The sequence below is a fragment of the Diadema antillarum genome, unplaced genomic scaffold (assembly GCF_040938485.1).
Source record: "Diadema antillarum isolate AM-2024a unplaced genomic scaffold, OU_Dant_1.0 seq00000290_RagTag, whole genome shotgun sequence".
Taxonomy (NCBI): domain Eukaryota; kingdom Metazoa; phylum Echinodermata; class Echinoidea; order Diadematoida; family Diadematidae; genus Diadema; species Diadema antillarum.
In genome coordinates this window covers 1,032,493-1,046,709 of record NW_027271316.1, presented here as the reverse complement: position 1 = coordinate 1,046,709, position 14,217 = coordinate 1,032,493, and the positions used below count along the sequence as shown (strand labels likewise).

General features: G+C 37.8%; 1 protein-coding gene and 1 long non-coding RNA gene across 2 annotated transcripts in view; both read left to right on the top strand.

The window, feature by feature from the left end:
- The window catches only part of LOC139730076 (uncharacterized), a 177,954-nt gene that overhangs the window by 26,560 nt on the left and 137,177 nt on the right, over positions 1 to 14,217 (top strand). The window lies entirely within an intron of this gene.
- On the top strand, positions 11,188 to 13,050 carry LOC139730075 (uncharacterized). Its single transcript, XR_011710907.1, has 3 exons — positions 11,188 to 11,498; positions 12,035 to 12,110; positions 12,967 to 13,050. It is a non-coding gene; the product is annotated as an uncharacterized lncRNA (long non-coding RNA).

The window sequence follows — 14,217 nt, the reverse complement described above, 5'->3', positions numbered from 1 at the left end:
CAAACATAGTTTTTCATGTGTAGAAAAACTATACAAACTATACCGCCATAACATTGAATTAACTTCGTCATAATAAACTATGCTAAGGGCAATTGAAGGGAGCAATGGTATTGGGTATAACGAGTCAGTTTTCTGTAAGGTGGCCCTGTTATCCCTTAACACAAATCGACATGAATGCTCGATCGAGCATCGTTGTTGGAGAATTATTTTGTTTTGCCCTGCGCATTCTGCGACTTGTCATCAGAGATAAAAAGCAAAGCAAAGCAACGTGCCTTTTCTGACTTCGCCAACGCCGAGCCCCTCTCCGGCCGAAACAATTTATGGCTATTATGAGTGTACACAAACGCATCCTGCACGACAGTTTAGTCGCTGCGTATATGGGTACATCAGTTTAAACGTGAGCGAAATGCATTTAGGGGGGACGAGAGTGAATTTGGGAGTTATGACAAGCCGAGATGCGTGTGGAGATGGAATCTCGTGCCATGCTGAAAGAAGAACGCACCATAGCAATGCTTTTAAGGCCAGCTATTTTTCAATTCTCCCCCTGCACGGCGTGCATTTCGCATTAGTTCGCGGTGACGTTTTCCAGATTGTGCTCGTAGGCTAAATAAAGGGACTCTCGTTGTGATTCCCTTCCCGTTGATGCGTGAAACGCAGTGCTCCGGCAGGGGGAAAAAAAGTCTTGTGCGGAAAAGTGGATGTACAGATGAAAATTGATTATTAACAGGTAGTGTTGACGAAAATGTGTCTCAAATTGATGTCGAAGCAGAGATCGAGAGGAAGAGCTGGATAGACAGCGTGAGTGAGCAAGAGAGAAAGAGAGAGAAAGAATGGAGAAGAACAAAAACAAAAAAGATAAAGTAGGGAGGGAGATGGGGAGGGACAAAAATGTTCCAAGACATGTTTTAAAAAACGTTCTGTTCATAATACTGAAACCCGCGGTTATACAAAGGTAGTATATGGGTAAATGATTATGGAAGTGGCGTTGCTGATCAATGGACACGTTTTGTTGTTGTTGTTTTGCTATTTTCCTGCTGGAGCTGACTGTATCATTATGCAGTACATAAGACCGACGGACTTTGTGACTAATACTACCAACAATGGTCGGGTAATATCATTGTAGGATAAGCGTTAGTGTGTGTAGATGTGTGTGTAAGTGTATGTGTTGTTCGTTGTCCTCGGGGAAAGGAAACTCTTCAAAATGACTCAGTGCAGATAGCAATGACTCGGTTCAGTCGCACAAAAATGCCATTCTGACGCTGCACGCGTCCAGCATTTAGTATACGAGTACACAAAAGACGCTTTGCTTTCTGGCTTAAAGGAAACACATAGAACAGTGTTCGTATACTCACACATTACGATGACGTTTTGCTGACACTATGAAAGTGGGTGTGTGGGGGGGGGGGGGGCGGGGCAGCCGCTGAGCATGGCGCCTCTTTGCCCCGTTTCTTTGGCGTCTCTGGTACATGTATTCATGTGCGTGTAATTGAAGAAGGTAACTTTGAGAGAGAAAGAGAGATAAAACTGCATTATTATATAATGCATACATTCATACATAGATATGGGTGTGCGTTTGTGTGCATATGTATGTGTGTGTGTCTGTGTGTGCGCATGAAAAGAAGACTATTTATCCTCAAAATTCTTCGCAGTTTCTAACGTTGAGAAAAATCAATTGGTATACGGCGTCACTGATCTCTCTAATAGTTTAACTCTTAGTTTTTGTATTCACCTTGCATTATATAGCTGATTTCAATACGTTATAGTCAGGGTTATATACTAGTTTGTGATGACACCAACTCATTGATATTTTTTCTATGTGAAAACCTGGTTCTGATTCTTCCGATACGAAAAGTCGATCTGTGCGACACGATAGTGATGTTCTTGCCCATTGGCACTGTTCTCAAAAGTTTTTAAAAAAAAAGAAGAAGGATGAAATTAAAAGAGGATAACCCGTCATCACTTTGTCATCGCTTTGTTTAGCTTCATCAAGGTATACTCTGTAGATACAGTGTACGTCTGGAGTAATGCCAAGGCAAAGCTAGTAGCTGCATACCCCGCGAAATTGATAGATGATTAGAGATTTCGTTTTCGTGCTCATCATCCTGACTAATCTCGCAATAATAACACAGAATTCAGTGAAATTATCCGTTTGACTCTATGCAGGCCCTCTTCATTTGATTCCCCCTTATACATTGTATGCTTTATTTCATTTTATTTCCTATGAATACAATGTCGTACATAGAAGGCACTATATGATATATTTACATGGACAAGTACTTAAAGAAAGAAGACATACGTTTACTTAAAAATACCTACTATATATCAGCGATATCATTAAATTAGAATGTATTATAGATTTTTGTGGATATAACGATGAAGTACGTTTTGATGTATTATTTGAATGGGTCGTGCTATTAACTTCCGTTTTGTCCTTTCGGAGAGTGAAATTGACTCCTCAAAATGATTATATTCTACAAGGATGTAGAAATACAGATGTCTTGAAAATTGTGCACGATTGCAATGCGACGTATGCCATGCAGGGCATATACATGCCCCGTCGGATGCTGTGCACGGCGGATGGAATATGTTTTCTGTGACGGTTTGTGCATGCAGGGCGATATGATAATCTCATGCGCGTAATCTGATTTACGTGCACCTAAGCCCAGATGTTGCCGCGATCATGACGTGCGTGCGCTAATATACAGAATGCAGTCAGATGCACTCGACGGGGCTAGGGCGTGCCAATCCCCCCCCCCCCATCCTTCTGTAGCGTTATTATAGTACACCTTGTACTGTACTGTGCAGTACTGTACACTTCTTGTGACATTCTTATTGCCTATACAGAAACCGGTTCCATAACTACACTGTTTTCATAAAAAGCAGTAATAAAAGTTGTTTCTTTATGCAACTGATCGATAATTGGCCCTTCATCGACGTCAATAAACACTGATCGGTCAGTGTTTTAGTAGTAGCCATGATAGAAATCATGCAATGGGCATGCAGATTCAGGTTGGACTTGAACCAACGACATTCCCGATTGCTTGACAGGTGTCATAAATATCCACTATTTATTTTCCCTGTGTATTATTTACGTCGATGATGGGCAATTTGTGAATCGTCACAATTGCAATAAATCTAAGAAAGAAAGAAAGACAGACAGAAAGACTGACAGAAAGAAAGAAAAACAACCCAACAACTCGACGTAGCAGTGATTCATTTAAACCAAACCCAGGTAAACAGTGACTGCTTTCTGTAATCGGATATCATTAGTGTGGTTAATCCTATCGAGAAGTTTGAAAATGCAGTGTGTATTTCGTTTGTTGCAACTAAAATACAACGAACAGCACGTCAATACACGAGAATATGCACCGTCTCTATTGCGATTCACTTATTTATTAAATTGGCAGTTATCTTTCTTCATTTAGCTATATCCCATTCTGTTATCAAAACAGTGTATGCACCTACAGGGTGTAAGGTTGTGTGTTTTTTTTTTCACTAGGGAAAGGTCATGGTATATGGGCAAAAGCCATACCAATTATTTTTCATCATTTTTACGTACTAGTACCAAAAACATTCTTAGATTGTGAGCACTCTTCGTCAAAATGGTGCTGAAAGGTTGTACACTGCAAAAACAATGGTGTTAAATCCAACACCATGGGTGTTGATTTTAACACTTTCCCGGTATCTATATCGGAAAACACCGGTTGGTGTTATTTAACACCAAGTTCTGGAATTAAACAATTCAATCCTACTCTTGGTGTTGCAATTCAATTCTGTTTTTGGTGTTAAAGAAGAGTCCAACACCTATCTTTGGTGTTGCAATTTAATTCTGTTTTTGGTGTTAAAAAAAAATCCAACACCAATGTTTGGTGTTGCAATTTAATTCTGTTTTTGGTGTAAAAAACAAGATTCCAACACCAATTTTTGGTGTTGCAATTCAATTCTATTTTTGGTGTTAAAAAGAAAAAAAAAAAAGAAAGATTCCAACACCAATCTTTGGTGTTGCAATTCAATTCTATTTTCGGTGATAAAATTTAACACCATTATTTTAACAACAGTGATATGCAGAATTCAACCCCAAATTGTTGTTAAAACAAAAACCAACGATTTAGCACCAACAATTCAATCCAACTCACTCTATCAATGCATTAGAATCAAACACAAAAATTCATTGCACATTACACATAGAGAAGGGAAAAGGAACAAACCAAATTATCTTGACAAACAAAACTTGGTTCTTGTTTATTCAAGAAACTGGAAAAAGGAATTATCATGATGAACAATACACACCTTACACCTAAAGAATACAACTTGTATTCTACATCTGGATCAAGAGAAGAAAATGTTAAAATGTACAAAGTTTTGCCCAATTTGGGAGCCACCCTGTATACTAAAGTAGTTAAAGGCAAAAAATATGCATGTGGGTATTTCTATTTATATGGGTACCAAAGTATGACCTCAAATTGGTTAATACGTAATGAAACTAAGCTGTTTTGTACTGTGTTATACCTAAGATAAAAGCCAATAATCATTACACTCACAAACACTCGCATATTTCTTTGGTAACATGTTCATTCACAATTAGCCCCTAAATGTTTCATGTGTAACATGAACATGACATCACATGATATCACACAATTACTCCTGGTACCCATATGAAAAGAAATACCCATGTAGGTACTTGGTTGTCTTGAGTCTCTTTCTCATTTTTTTTTCCTCAACCAAGTTAACAAAAAGCTATTTGTACATCAAAACATGCATTTTCCTTTCTCTTTTTCCTCCAGGAAATAAGCAACAACAAATCAATCTGTGCATTTCCAAATCCTTGGCTTTCATGCACATGCATCATAAATTTGCTTTTCCCGAAAGAAAAAAAAGATGGAAAATATTACATATATTACATTACAAAAATATTATAAGATTTTTCAGTGCACACTTGGTCAGGATGTTCAAAAGGAAAAATGTACCAAAAATTAGTACTCTTTAAGATTAAATTAATGATCGGCGGCCAAGATCTGGAGGGGGGGCTACAGATAAATATAGCCCGGGCTACATAGGGTTAACAAGAGTCCACAATATCTTATTGATTGAAGATATTTTTGCACATTTTGTTACCATTTACCAAAACCATACATAACATCGGCTCTACAGGTCTAAATTACTTGAAAAGAACATGCCTTGGTGCCACGTACTTCCTCGAGTCTGTGTTTGACAAATTTGTCATTCAAGTTAACAAAAGGCTATTTGTACATCAAAACATGCATTTTCCTTTCTCTTTTTCCTCCAGGAAATAAGCAACAACAAATCAATCTGTGCATTTCCAAATCCTTGGCTTTCATGCACATGCATCATAAATTTGCTTTTCCTGAAAGAAAAAAAGATGGAAAATATTACATATATTACATTACAAAAATATTATAAGATTTTTCAGTGCACACTTGGTCAGGATGTTCAAAAGGAAAAATGTACCAAAAATTAGTACTCTTTAAGATTAAATTAATGATCAGCGGCCAAGATCGGGGGGGGGGGGGGGGGGGGGCTACAGATAAATATAGCCCGGGCTACATAGGGTTAACAAGAGTCCACAATATCTTATTGATTGAAGTTATTTTTGAACATTTTGTTACCATTTACAAAAACCATACATAACATCGGCTCTACAGGTCTAAATTACTTGAAAAGAACATGCCTTGGTGCCACGTACTTCCTCGAGTCTGTGTTTGACAAATTTGTCATTCAAGTTAACAAAAAGCTATTTGTACATCAAAACATGCATTTTCCTTTCTCTTTTTCCTCCAGGAAATAAGCAACAACAAATCAATCTGTGCATTTCGAAATCCTTGGCTTTCATGCACATGCATCATAAATTTGCTTTTCCCGAAAGAAAAAAAGATGGAAAATATTACATATATTACATTACAAAAATATAAAATTTTTCAGTGCACACTTGGTCAGATGTTCAAAAGGAAAAATGTACCAAAAATTAGCATTCTTTAAGATTAAATTAATGATCGGCGGCCAAGATCTGGGGGGGGGGGGGGGGGCTACAGATAAATATAGCCCGGGCTACATAGGGTTAACAAGAGTCCACAATATCTTATTGATTGAAGTTATTTTTGAACATTTTGTTACCATTTACCAAAACCATACATAACATCGGCTCTACAGGTCTAAATTACTTGAAAAGAACATGCCTTGGTGCCACGTACTTCCTCGAGTCTGTGTTTGACAAATTTGTCATTAAATCTAGTGGTTTGTAGTCAACAAGTTCCTTTTGATTCTTGACAACATGACCACGTGGAAAACTTATTTCTACTGTAAAGGCATGATAGTGTGAATTATAATGCAATGTATCTAGCAAGAGAAGTACCAAAAAATGTCATTGTTGTGTACAATGATATGTTCTATTTGACCAAACAGTGGAAGCTCATCGACATCATGGCAGACCAAAAGAGACAACTGATAATGTGTACCATACACTTTAACCCAATTGGCATCAAAGACTTCAGAAGAGAGTTCCTCTACTTGGAGTTTCTCTTGCACAGTCTGTCTAATATTTTCATCTAAATCTGACAATAAAAGTGAAGTACCTGGCCCAACCTCGAGACACTCCAAAGGATGGTTTGACTGAAGATGGAACGTTAGTGCTGTCTGATGTTTCTTTGCAAGTGATTTACATATGTTTTTGTAATTACGTACAGATTCTGCAACACGGCCAAAATAGTGATGTTTCGCTTCGTACCGCATACACCATACATGTACGAGTGGCCCAACTTCTCTCAAACATGTAGCATAATGCACCATGAAATGATGCTTTGGCAACAACCTATTGGCAGGAAATGTTTTTTGAAAGTGTGTGTGATGTTCTTCAGTGAGAACAGACAACTGGGCTATCAAGCCTGCTGTTAATTGGGGAGCAAAAATAATATCCATACAATCTAGTAATCTTAGCAGCAGTTCCCAGTAGACGTTTCCTTCTTCAATGTCATGAGCTATGATGAATGGAAGATTTCTTATCAAGCACCAAGCCTGCATTGCCTTTTGACCCACATCATTGCCAGCTGTTCTCAGTTTAATGTAGGATGGTTTGTTCTAGTTATCTGTACGGTTTAAGCAATGGCTGGCAACTCTCTGATTCAGTTCATCATGGGTCAAGAGTGGTGGTTGCCTTTCATAGATGAAATATTCTAGTACAAGTTTCAGCTCATACTGAACTATGCCTTCCAACAGATCATGCATTATATCAAGTGAAAAATTTGTCAAGATATGAAAGTAAATACAATCATTCAATACAGTTTTTTGTTTAACTCCAAACACATGTGACAGTGTAGTTTGAGCTTCAGCTTCTTGTAAATGTTGCTCATAAGTCTGCCTGGTGCGCATTTCCATTAACACCTCTTTTAATGTGTTCTGCGCCTCTTCCTTGCTTGTCACACACAATCGACAGTAATAATTAGCAGAAAAGCTCTGTACAAAACCAAACAGGGCATTTGCACCTAGATTATCAGCACTAATTTGAGTAATGGTTCCCCTCTTCACAATGCCATTAGGAAGAGTAATGCCAACTGTTGACAGAATGTTAATGTCTTTCACAATATGCTTGAGAATAGCATTAAATCCATATTTTTTTGGCATCTTCATCTTCAGCATACCACAGAGCTACAAGATTGATATTGGAAAGAATAGAATTATACTTTGGTGGCAGATTTTTCAAAATGAAATAAAAAGCACCTAACTTATGAATTTTTGTTTTTGAACCGATGGGGTTTACAGTTTCAAAGTCATCATAAAAACAGTGAATTTGTAGGGCATTTTCATCTTCATGGAAAAGAGGGATTTTCTCAAATTGTGCACCATCACAGTAATCTCTCATTACACCATCAGTGCTCCTATGGTCATGAGTAGCAAAATGCAATATATCTTCATTGCTCAAAAGTTGCTTTAAAGATTCTAAAATGGGTATATAAACAAAGGTATCTTCAATAGCAATCTGTTCATACTGCTTACTTCTTTTATTTAGACGACTTTCATACCGGATGCCTAACTTTATTTCTTGTGGTTCAACAAGTCCAAGTGTTGCACAATATTTCATCCGCTTATATTCTGAGTTCAAATTTTCAAATGGCTTTTCAAGCATAGCAAAATGCGTCTGTATTTCTCTATAAGCTTCGGACTCAATGGGCAGTTTATGTTTCAAGAAAGTAGCCTTAACTGCCGCTGATGCACTTTTTACTACATCACCTACAATCAAACTGGTTGATTCCACGATGTCATTTACAACTTTTCCAGAGTTTGCACTGTTTGCTGAAAATTTTGAAATTACTTTTGCACACTGCCTATTCAAATCTTCAGCGGATAAAATGTCATCTTCTGCATTTATATCCTGATCTTGATCACTGTCGTCATTATCATTACTGTTTCCTGCAAAGCTCTCTTCGAATGATTCACCAGCTTTCTCATTTTCAGTAAACTGTTCTTGATTATCTGGCAAACCAGATTTAAGGTGAGTCTGCAAATGCCCTCGAAATCCACGAAAAGAATAAAATGTTCTTGCACAAGCTCCCTGTCCACAGATTAACACCTCTTTTCCTCCTTCACTTAGTCCATGACTTAATCTTAAATGTTGCACCAACTTTGGTATTGCAAAATTTCTCTTGCATTTGAAGCAAATCATGGTGTGAATAATTTGGATCTTAGTTCACGCACTCTCGGTGATTCGCGGGAAACTCCAACATCAATCTCGAAAACAGCTGTCTGGATGAAGGTCCAGAACTGATGAAGAGACTGGCAGTAATGCAAGCCAAAGACAAAGTGCGTCTTGAAGAGTTCATCTACACTGTAAAAAATTGCTGTAAAAATTACAGTAATTTTTAACGGTAAAATGCTGTAGGAGCGATTTTACAGCAATTTGCCGTATTTTTAGGCGGTTCACGGTAATTTCCTGGAAGCATTAGTGCTGTTCTTTTCGCAGACAAATGTTACGGTAAGTTACTGTAACAGAGCGCCCGAAGTGCATTCTGGGATACACAACGTCACACGCGCATGCGCACCATGCGCGAGCGCAGAACATAAATCTCTGCAAACGTTGGGTGTCTGAAGGAGAACATAAGTTGCCAGTTATCTGTGGAAATCATCGAGAATCAAGTGCAAGTGTAAATTTCCCTGGTAAGTGGTGATGATGTTTTTTCTAAGGATCTTTTAGATCTGGAAATTTTGTGTCTATATTTTTCCAATATTATGTAATATTTCATGGAAATTTGACATTCAATTCATCGTACTCACTTTTCGCACTTTCTGTGTTGTCTACGCAAGATGTGTGTGTTAATGTGTATGTTGTGTTGTCTACCTAAGATGTGTACGTGTGCGGGGTGTTTTATGTGTGTGGCTATTACTATGCCTATGCCATGCAGATTCGAACGAGACGACTGGACTGGACTGGACTGAACGACTTTAATAACTTAGTTTTGAATGCTCAAATATTTCAACACAAGATCTATCTATAGAATGTTAGAACAAGTTGAAATTATCTTATTAGTGCTTCTTAACATTTTATTGGTATCACGTCGCAGGGTGTGGTTTTTCATTCGCAGTAGACTAAAATGCATAGGGTCTAACACTACAGTTAGTTTGCAAGAATCCACAGTCAATTGAAGGAGGCAGACTTAATCAGAAGAAGAGAAATTCTAATGCGTATCATGTACAAGTACTGTGCACTACATACTGTACGTGTATGGTCTATAGTTTACTGCATGCTATCCTAGCTGGCCGCCGGCTGACAATGACAATGACAATGACAATTCAATGATTGGCTATTCTAGGCGTCCTTTGTTCACAGCGCGCTACGCTAGCGTACAGCCTGCCTGTGTGAGCTGAGATCTAGAATCTATCTTCATTTGCATTGATTAGCACCTTCTGTCTCTTCTGACAACTGTAAGTAACACTGAATACTTGACCCATGCAGTCCCAATCAGGCATGCATAGTCAGGAGCAAACGATTTCAGCGGTTATCTTAGAAGTTATCAGAACATACATAAAAATGCACATATGGGACTAGATTCTAAATGTAAGCAAGTAATGAATGCACCTCTAACTGTTAGTACTGCCGCTGCTTATTTTGACACCTCGGAAGGCATTGATGATATTAAATATATATTGTTAATCTTCGATCTGATTTAGCTGATAAAATATAAAATCACATAGATAAAGAGTTATTTTATTTGATCTTTTACCGAGGGAGAGGGGTCCACAGTCGCGTCAGTGCAGGGAGTGATTGTTTTTATTTGTATGGCGCAGCAACGCAGGTAGCCCGACAGACAACGCAACCTTTTTTTTTTTCTTTTTCTTTTTTCCTACCATGATATATGCACTGTACTGGGCATGTGTATGTGCGGACAAATCCGACGTGACTGAATGGACCCCTCGCCCACGGTAAAAGATCATTTAATAAAATAACTCTTTATCTATGACATGATTCTATATTTTATCAGCTAAATCAGATCGAAGATTAACAGCATATTTGATATCAATGCCTTCCGAGGTGTCAAAATAAACAGCGGCAGTACTAACAGTTAGAGGTGCATTCATTGCTTGTTTACATTTAGAATCTAGTCCCATATGTACATTTTTATGTATGTTCTGATAACTTCTAACCGCTGAAATTGGTCACTCCTGACTATGCATGCCTGAGTGGGACTGGGTCAAGTATTCACTGTTACAGTTGTCAGAAGAGACAGAAGGTGCTAATGCACTTTCATATCCTGCCCGCATCCGTGAAAGAATTTTCTTCAAAATTTCAGAGAGTAATCACCAACATGTATCACCTCAATTTGAATCAAGTGAGACAGAGGCCGAGGGAACTCTCTGTCAGTGTCATCGCTCAACACGATCTCTCTGCTGTATGCTGAAGTTCGTATCAAATCTCAGTGTTACGTGCATGTTGGATACACATTCGCCTAAATTTTGATTGCTAAATGCTAGCGTCAGTTTAAACATCGCACACAAAGTACACACTAACACAGCGGAGAGACCGTGCTGAGCGACAAAGCAACGACACCAACATCAGAGCCGTAATGGAGGCTTCCCTCTGTCCAATGTGATTCAAATTGAGGTGAAAGATGCAATACATGTTGGTGACTTTAATGACCATTACATATTATCTACAAAGAAAGGTTCAGTGGGCCACCACCACAGATGGTACACCGAATCAAGGACCAGTGGCCATATCTCTTCCTTCCTACCATGTTCAGTATAAGCATTTTGCAACCCTTACTGGTGTCAATATTACCTCCACCCTTCTGACCGCATTTAGAGAGAAAGGACAAGCCATCCTTCAATTCCTAGTGAAGGAGAAATGGGACGATAAGAACGATGCCCGCCAAATTGTGGAAGCGGTATATGGCGAAGGGGATCCCAACTTGCACCAGGTCGCATGGGCCATCTTGACAGGTCTCCAGAGCTTCTTCAAAGTGAAGGATGATGCACTCTTCCTACTCTGGGATGTAAGAATTAATAATTACATTTTATTCTTATCTGTACCCAAAAAATATTTTGCAATATTAGTCTGGAGTGCAAAAATTAAGCATTTGGTTATTGCTTTCATGCCAATCACTCTACGCTTTGTGAATATGTTTTCTTTATAAAATTCATCTTGCCAGCTAGTGCATTGGATTGAAGGATTGAACCAGTTAAATGTGTTTAAGCTACTAGTTCTCAAGAACCTTAAATTCTTTTCTCTGTGGAACTGTTCCTTAGACTTTTTTTTTTTTTTTTTTTGGTGGGGGGTTGAGTGAGCCATTGGCACACCCCATCTAAAAAAAAAACTCCCCCCCCCCCCTGCAAGTATTATGCAAGTTCATTGATGAACAACTGAAAATTGATTTGAGATTGGATTGGAGCTTCAAATTTGGGGACTGCTATATTTAAATCAAAATCAATTAAATGACACTATAGTGTAGAGTTGAATCGAATGTGTAATTGTGGTATAAACACTTGATTTTCATATGATTCTTTTCCTTTATGCACCCTTAATCTTCAGGTAACTGCTACTGCTGAGGAATTCGAAAGAGCAAGCGAGGCAACTGAATGTGAAGCACCGAAGCTTGTCATCCAAGGTGCGTTATCATTTAAGACTTCCAAAGATTTTGATTGAAAATCGTTGTAGAATGATATAATTGGACATTAAAAACATTTTCACTTTTGGGTGTAGATTAATGTCTGTATAGATTATGTGTCCATCTTCTTAACTAGACTTGTAGTTATCGTACTTTCAGCCTTTTACAGTTTTTAATTCATTTCAAACTGTAACATCATTTGAATGTACAATGCAATCACTTACCAAGGAGACATGTGAATACTGTATGATCCTAACCAAATGGTAAAAACAAGAGAGGAAGAAAAGAGCAAAACACAATCTATACTTTTCACTCTGTGCTCTTGTCTTGTGATATTTCCACAATGTGTATTGGATTGGAGGGGGGGGGGGAAGGAAAAAACATATCTGGTCTATCAAAAATGAGAAGAAAATATTATACATATAGTGCATGCTCTTGAGTTGAATATGTACCATAATATGTGCATCTATATACGGTATATTTGACGAAAATGAGCATGTACTATGCGTTATATACATGTAAGATGGGAAACTGCTTTTGGGATCGCACAAACTCTACATTGCAACATTCATTGATAAAGTGCAATGAACTCTGTATTATCGATTAATTTTTATCGTTATCGAGCGTTGTTTATGGCAGTTTGTGTAAAAAATGGCATATAATGAATTATGCAATGGCAAGACACGCGAATCTGACCAATCAGAAACCTTAATTGTTTCATACAATATATTTTACTCTTTAGTGAAAGGTGTCAGAGATGTTCCCATCAGCCAGTGTAGCAGAAGCAAAACCATAAATCAGTTAAGCCAAATGAAGGTCATAATGATTAAATTGTAACTTTATTTTTGTTTGATAGGGGATCCCATTGCCTCAGCAACATCCAGATGGACGGTTCTTGTGGAAAATGGTGTTATTGGTCAATCTACACCAGCTGAAGCAGGCTTCATTTGGGTTATCCTTCCTGTTTGCCTCATACTACAATCTGAACTTGCAGTATCAGAGCACCGCATCCACAACACTCGAATTCATTCAGAGGTACTAATGGCATGCAAAATATCAGAAGCATAGAATATCTGAGCTCTTTTTATTTTGAATGTACTTTATCATGTGTCAATATGCTGCAGCCTGCTGGAGGTGGGTGCCAGAGGGATTAATTTTGTTGTTGTTGTTGTGTCCGTTCATCTGTCCTGTTTTCATTCTCTCGATAGCTGAAGACCCTTTGGTGGCTCCCTTCAAACTTGGCTCATTTGGGGTCAAAAGTCATAGAGGTTATTGTATACATGAAAAATACCATCATTCTTGTGATAACTTAGGAAGCAACTGACAGAACAATTAAAAACTTTACTCATGTATGCATATGGCAATGATAATCTGATTAGATTATCAAAGTTTTTGAAAATATTAAAAGTTCAGTGTATTCAGATATGGCAATGTTGGAGGCATCAATTTTGACTGCCATTCAAGAATCCATCTGGTTATTATATTGTTTTCATTGAAAGGGATTTATTCAGGATGGCTTTAAGAAAATGCAACATTCTAGATCTTTGATTGTGATCTGGAATTTTTTGAGGTATTTGAAAGATCAGCACTTCCCGTTTTATATGACATCCACATCATTAATTATCAGAACTTAAGGCATTTTGATTCTAGAGCATTTTTTCTTGAAAAAATAGACAATTCCAAAATATGTTTCATGTACTTTGCTACCCAAATCATGCTTGGTGGAGTAAGCAACATGCACTTGTGGACTTGCCCTAGAAAACGAAAGCATAAGCATAAGTTTTTGGTAAGGCAAATAAGATTTTCTTCACAACTGTCACATTTTGAAGGTAAACATACCTTCGGGCAATGCTGTGTGAAACTCCAGAATGTCAAGAACTATGAACTACTAGCCGACAAACATCAGGCGTACTAAGGTGTTTTCTTTTAGTTTGTGTTTGTGTTTGCGTTTGTTTATAATTTTTTTTTGATAGTTTGTTTGTTTGTTTTTGCCTCCTTTGTTTTAGGGAAGAGCTTGTCTCTTTACTAGCCAAAAAAAACAAAATGTATAATCTATTATTAATGTTTAATAAATTTCAGTATAGGCTTGCTAATCATGAGTCCATTA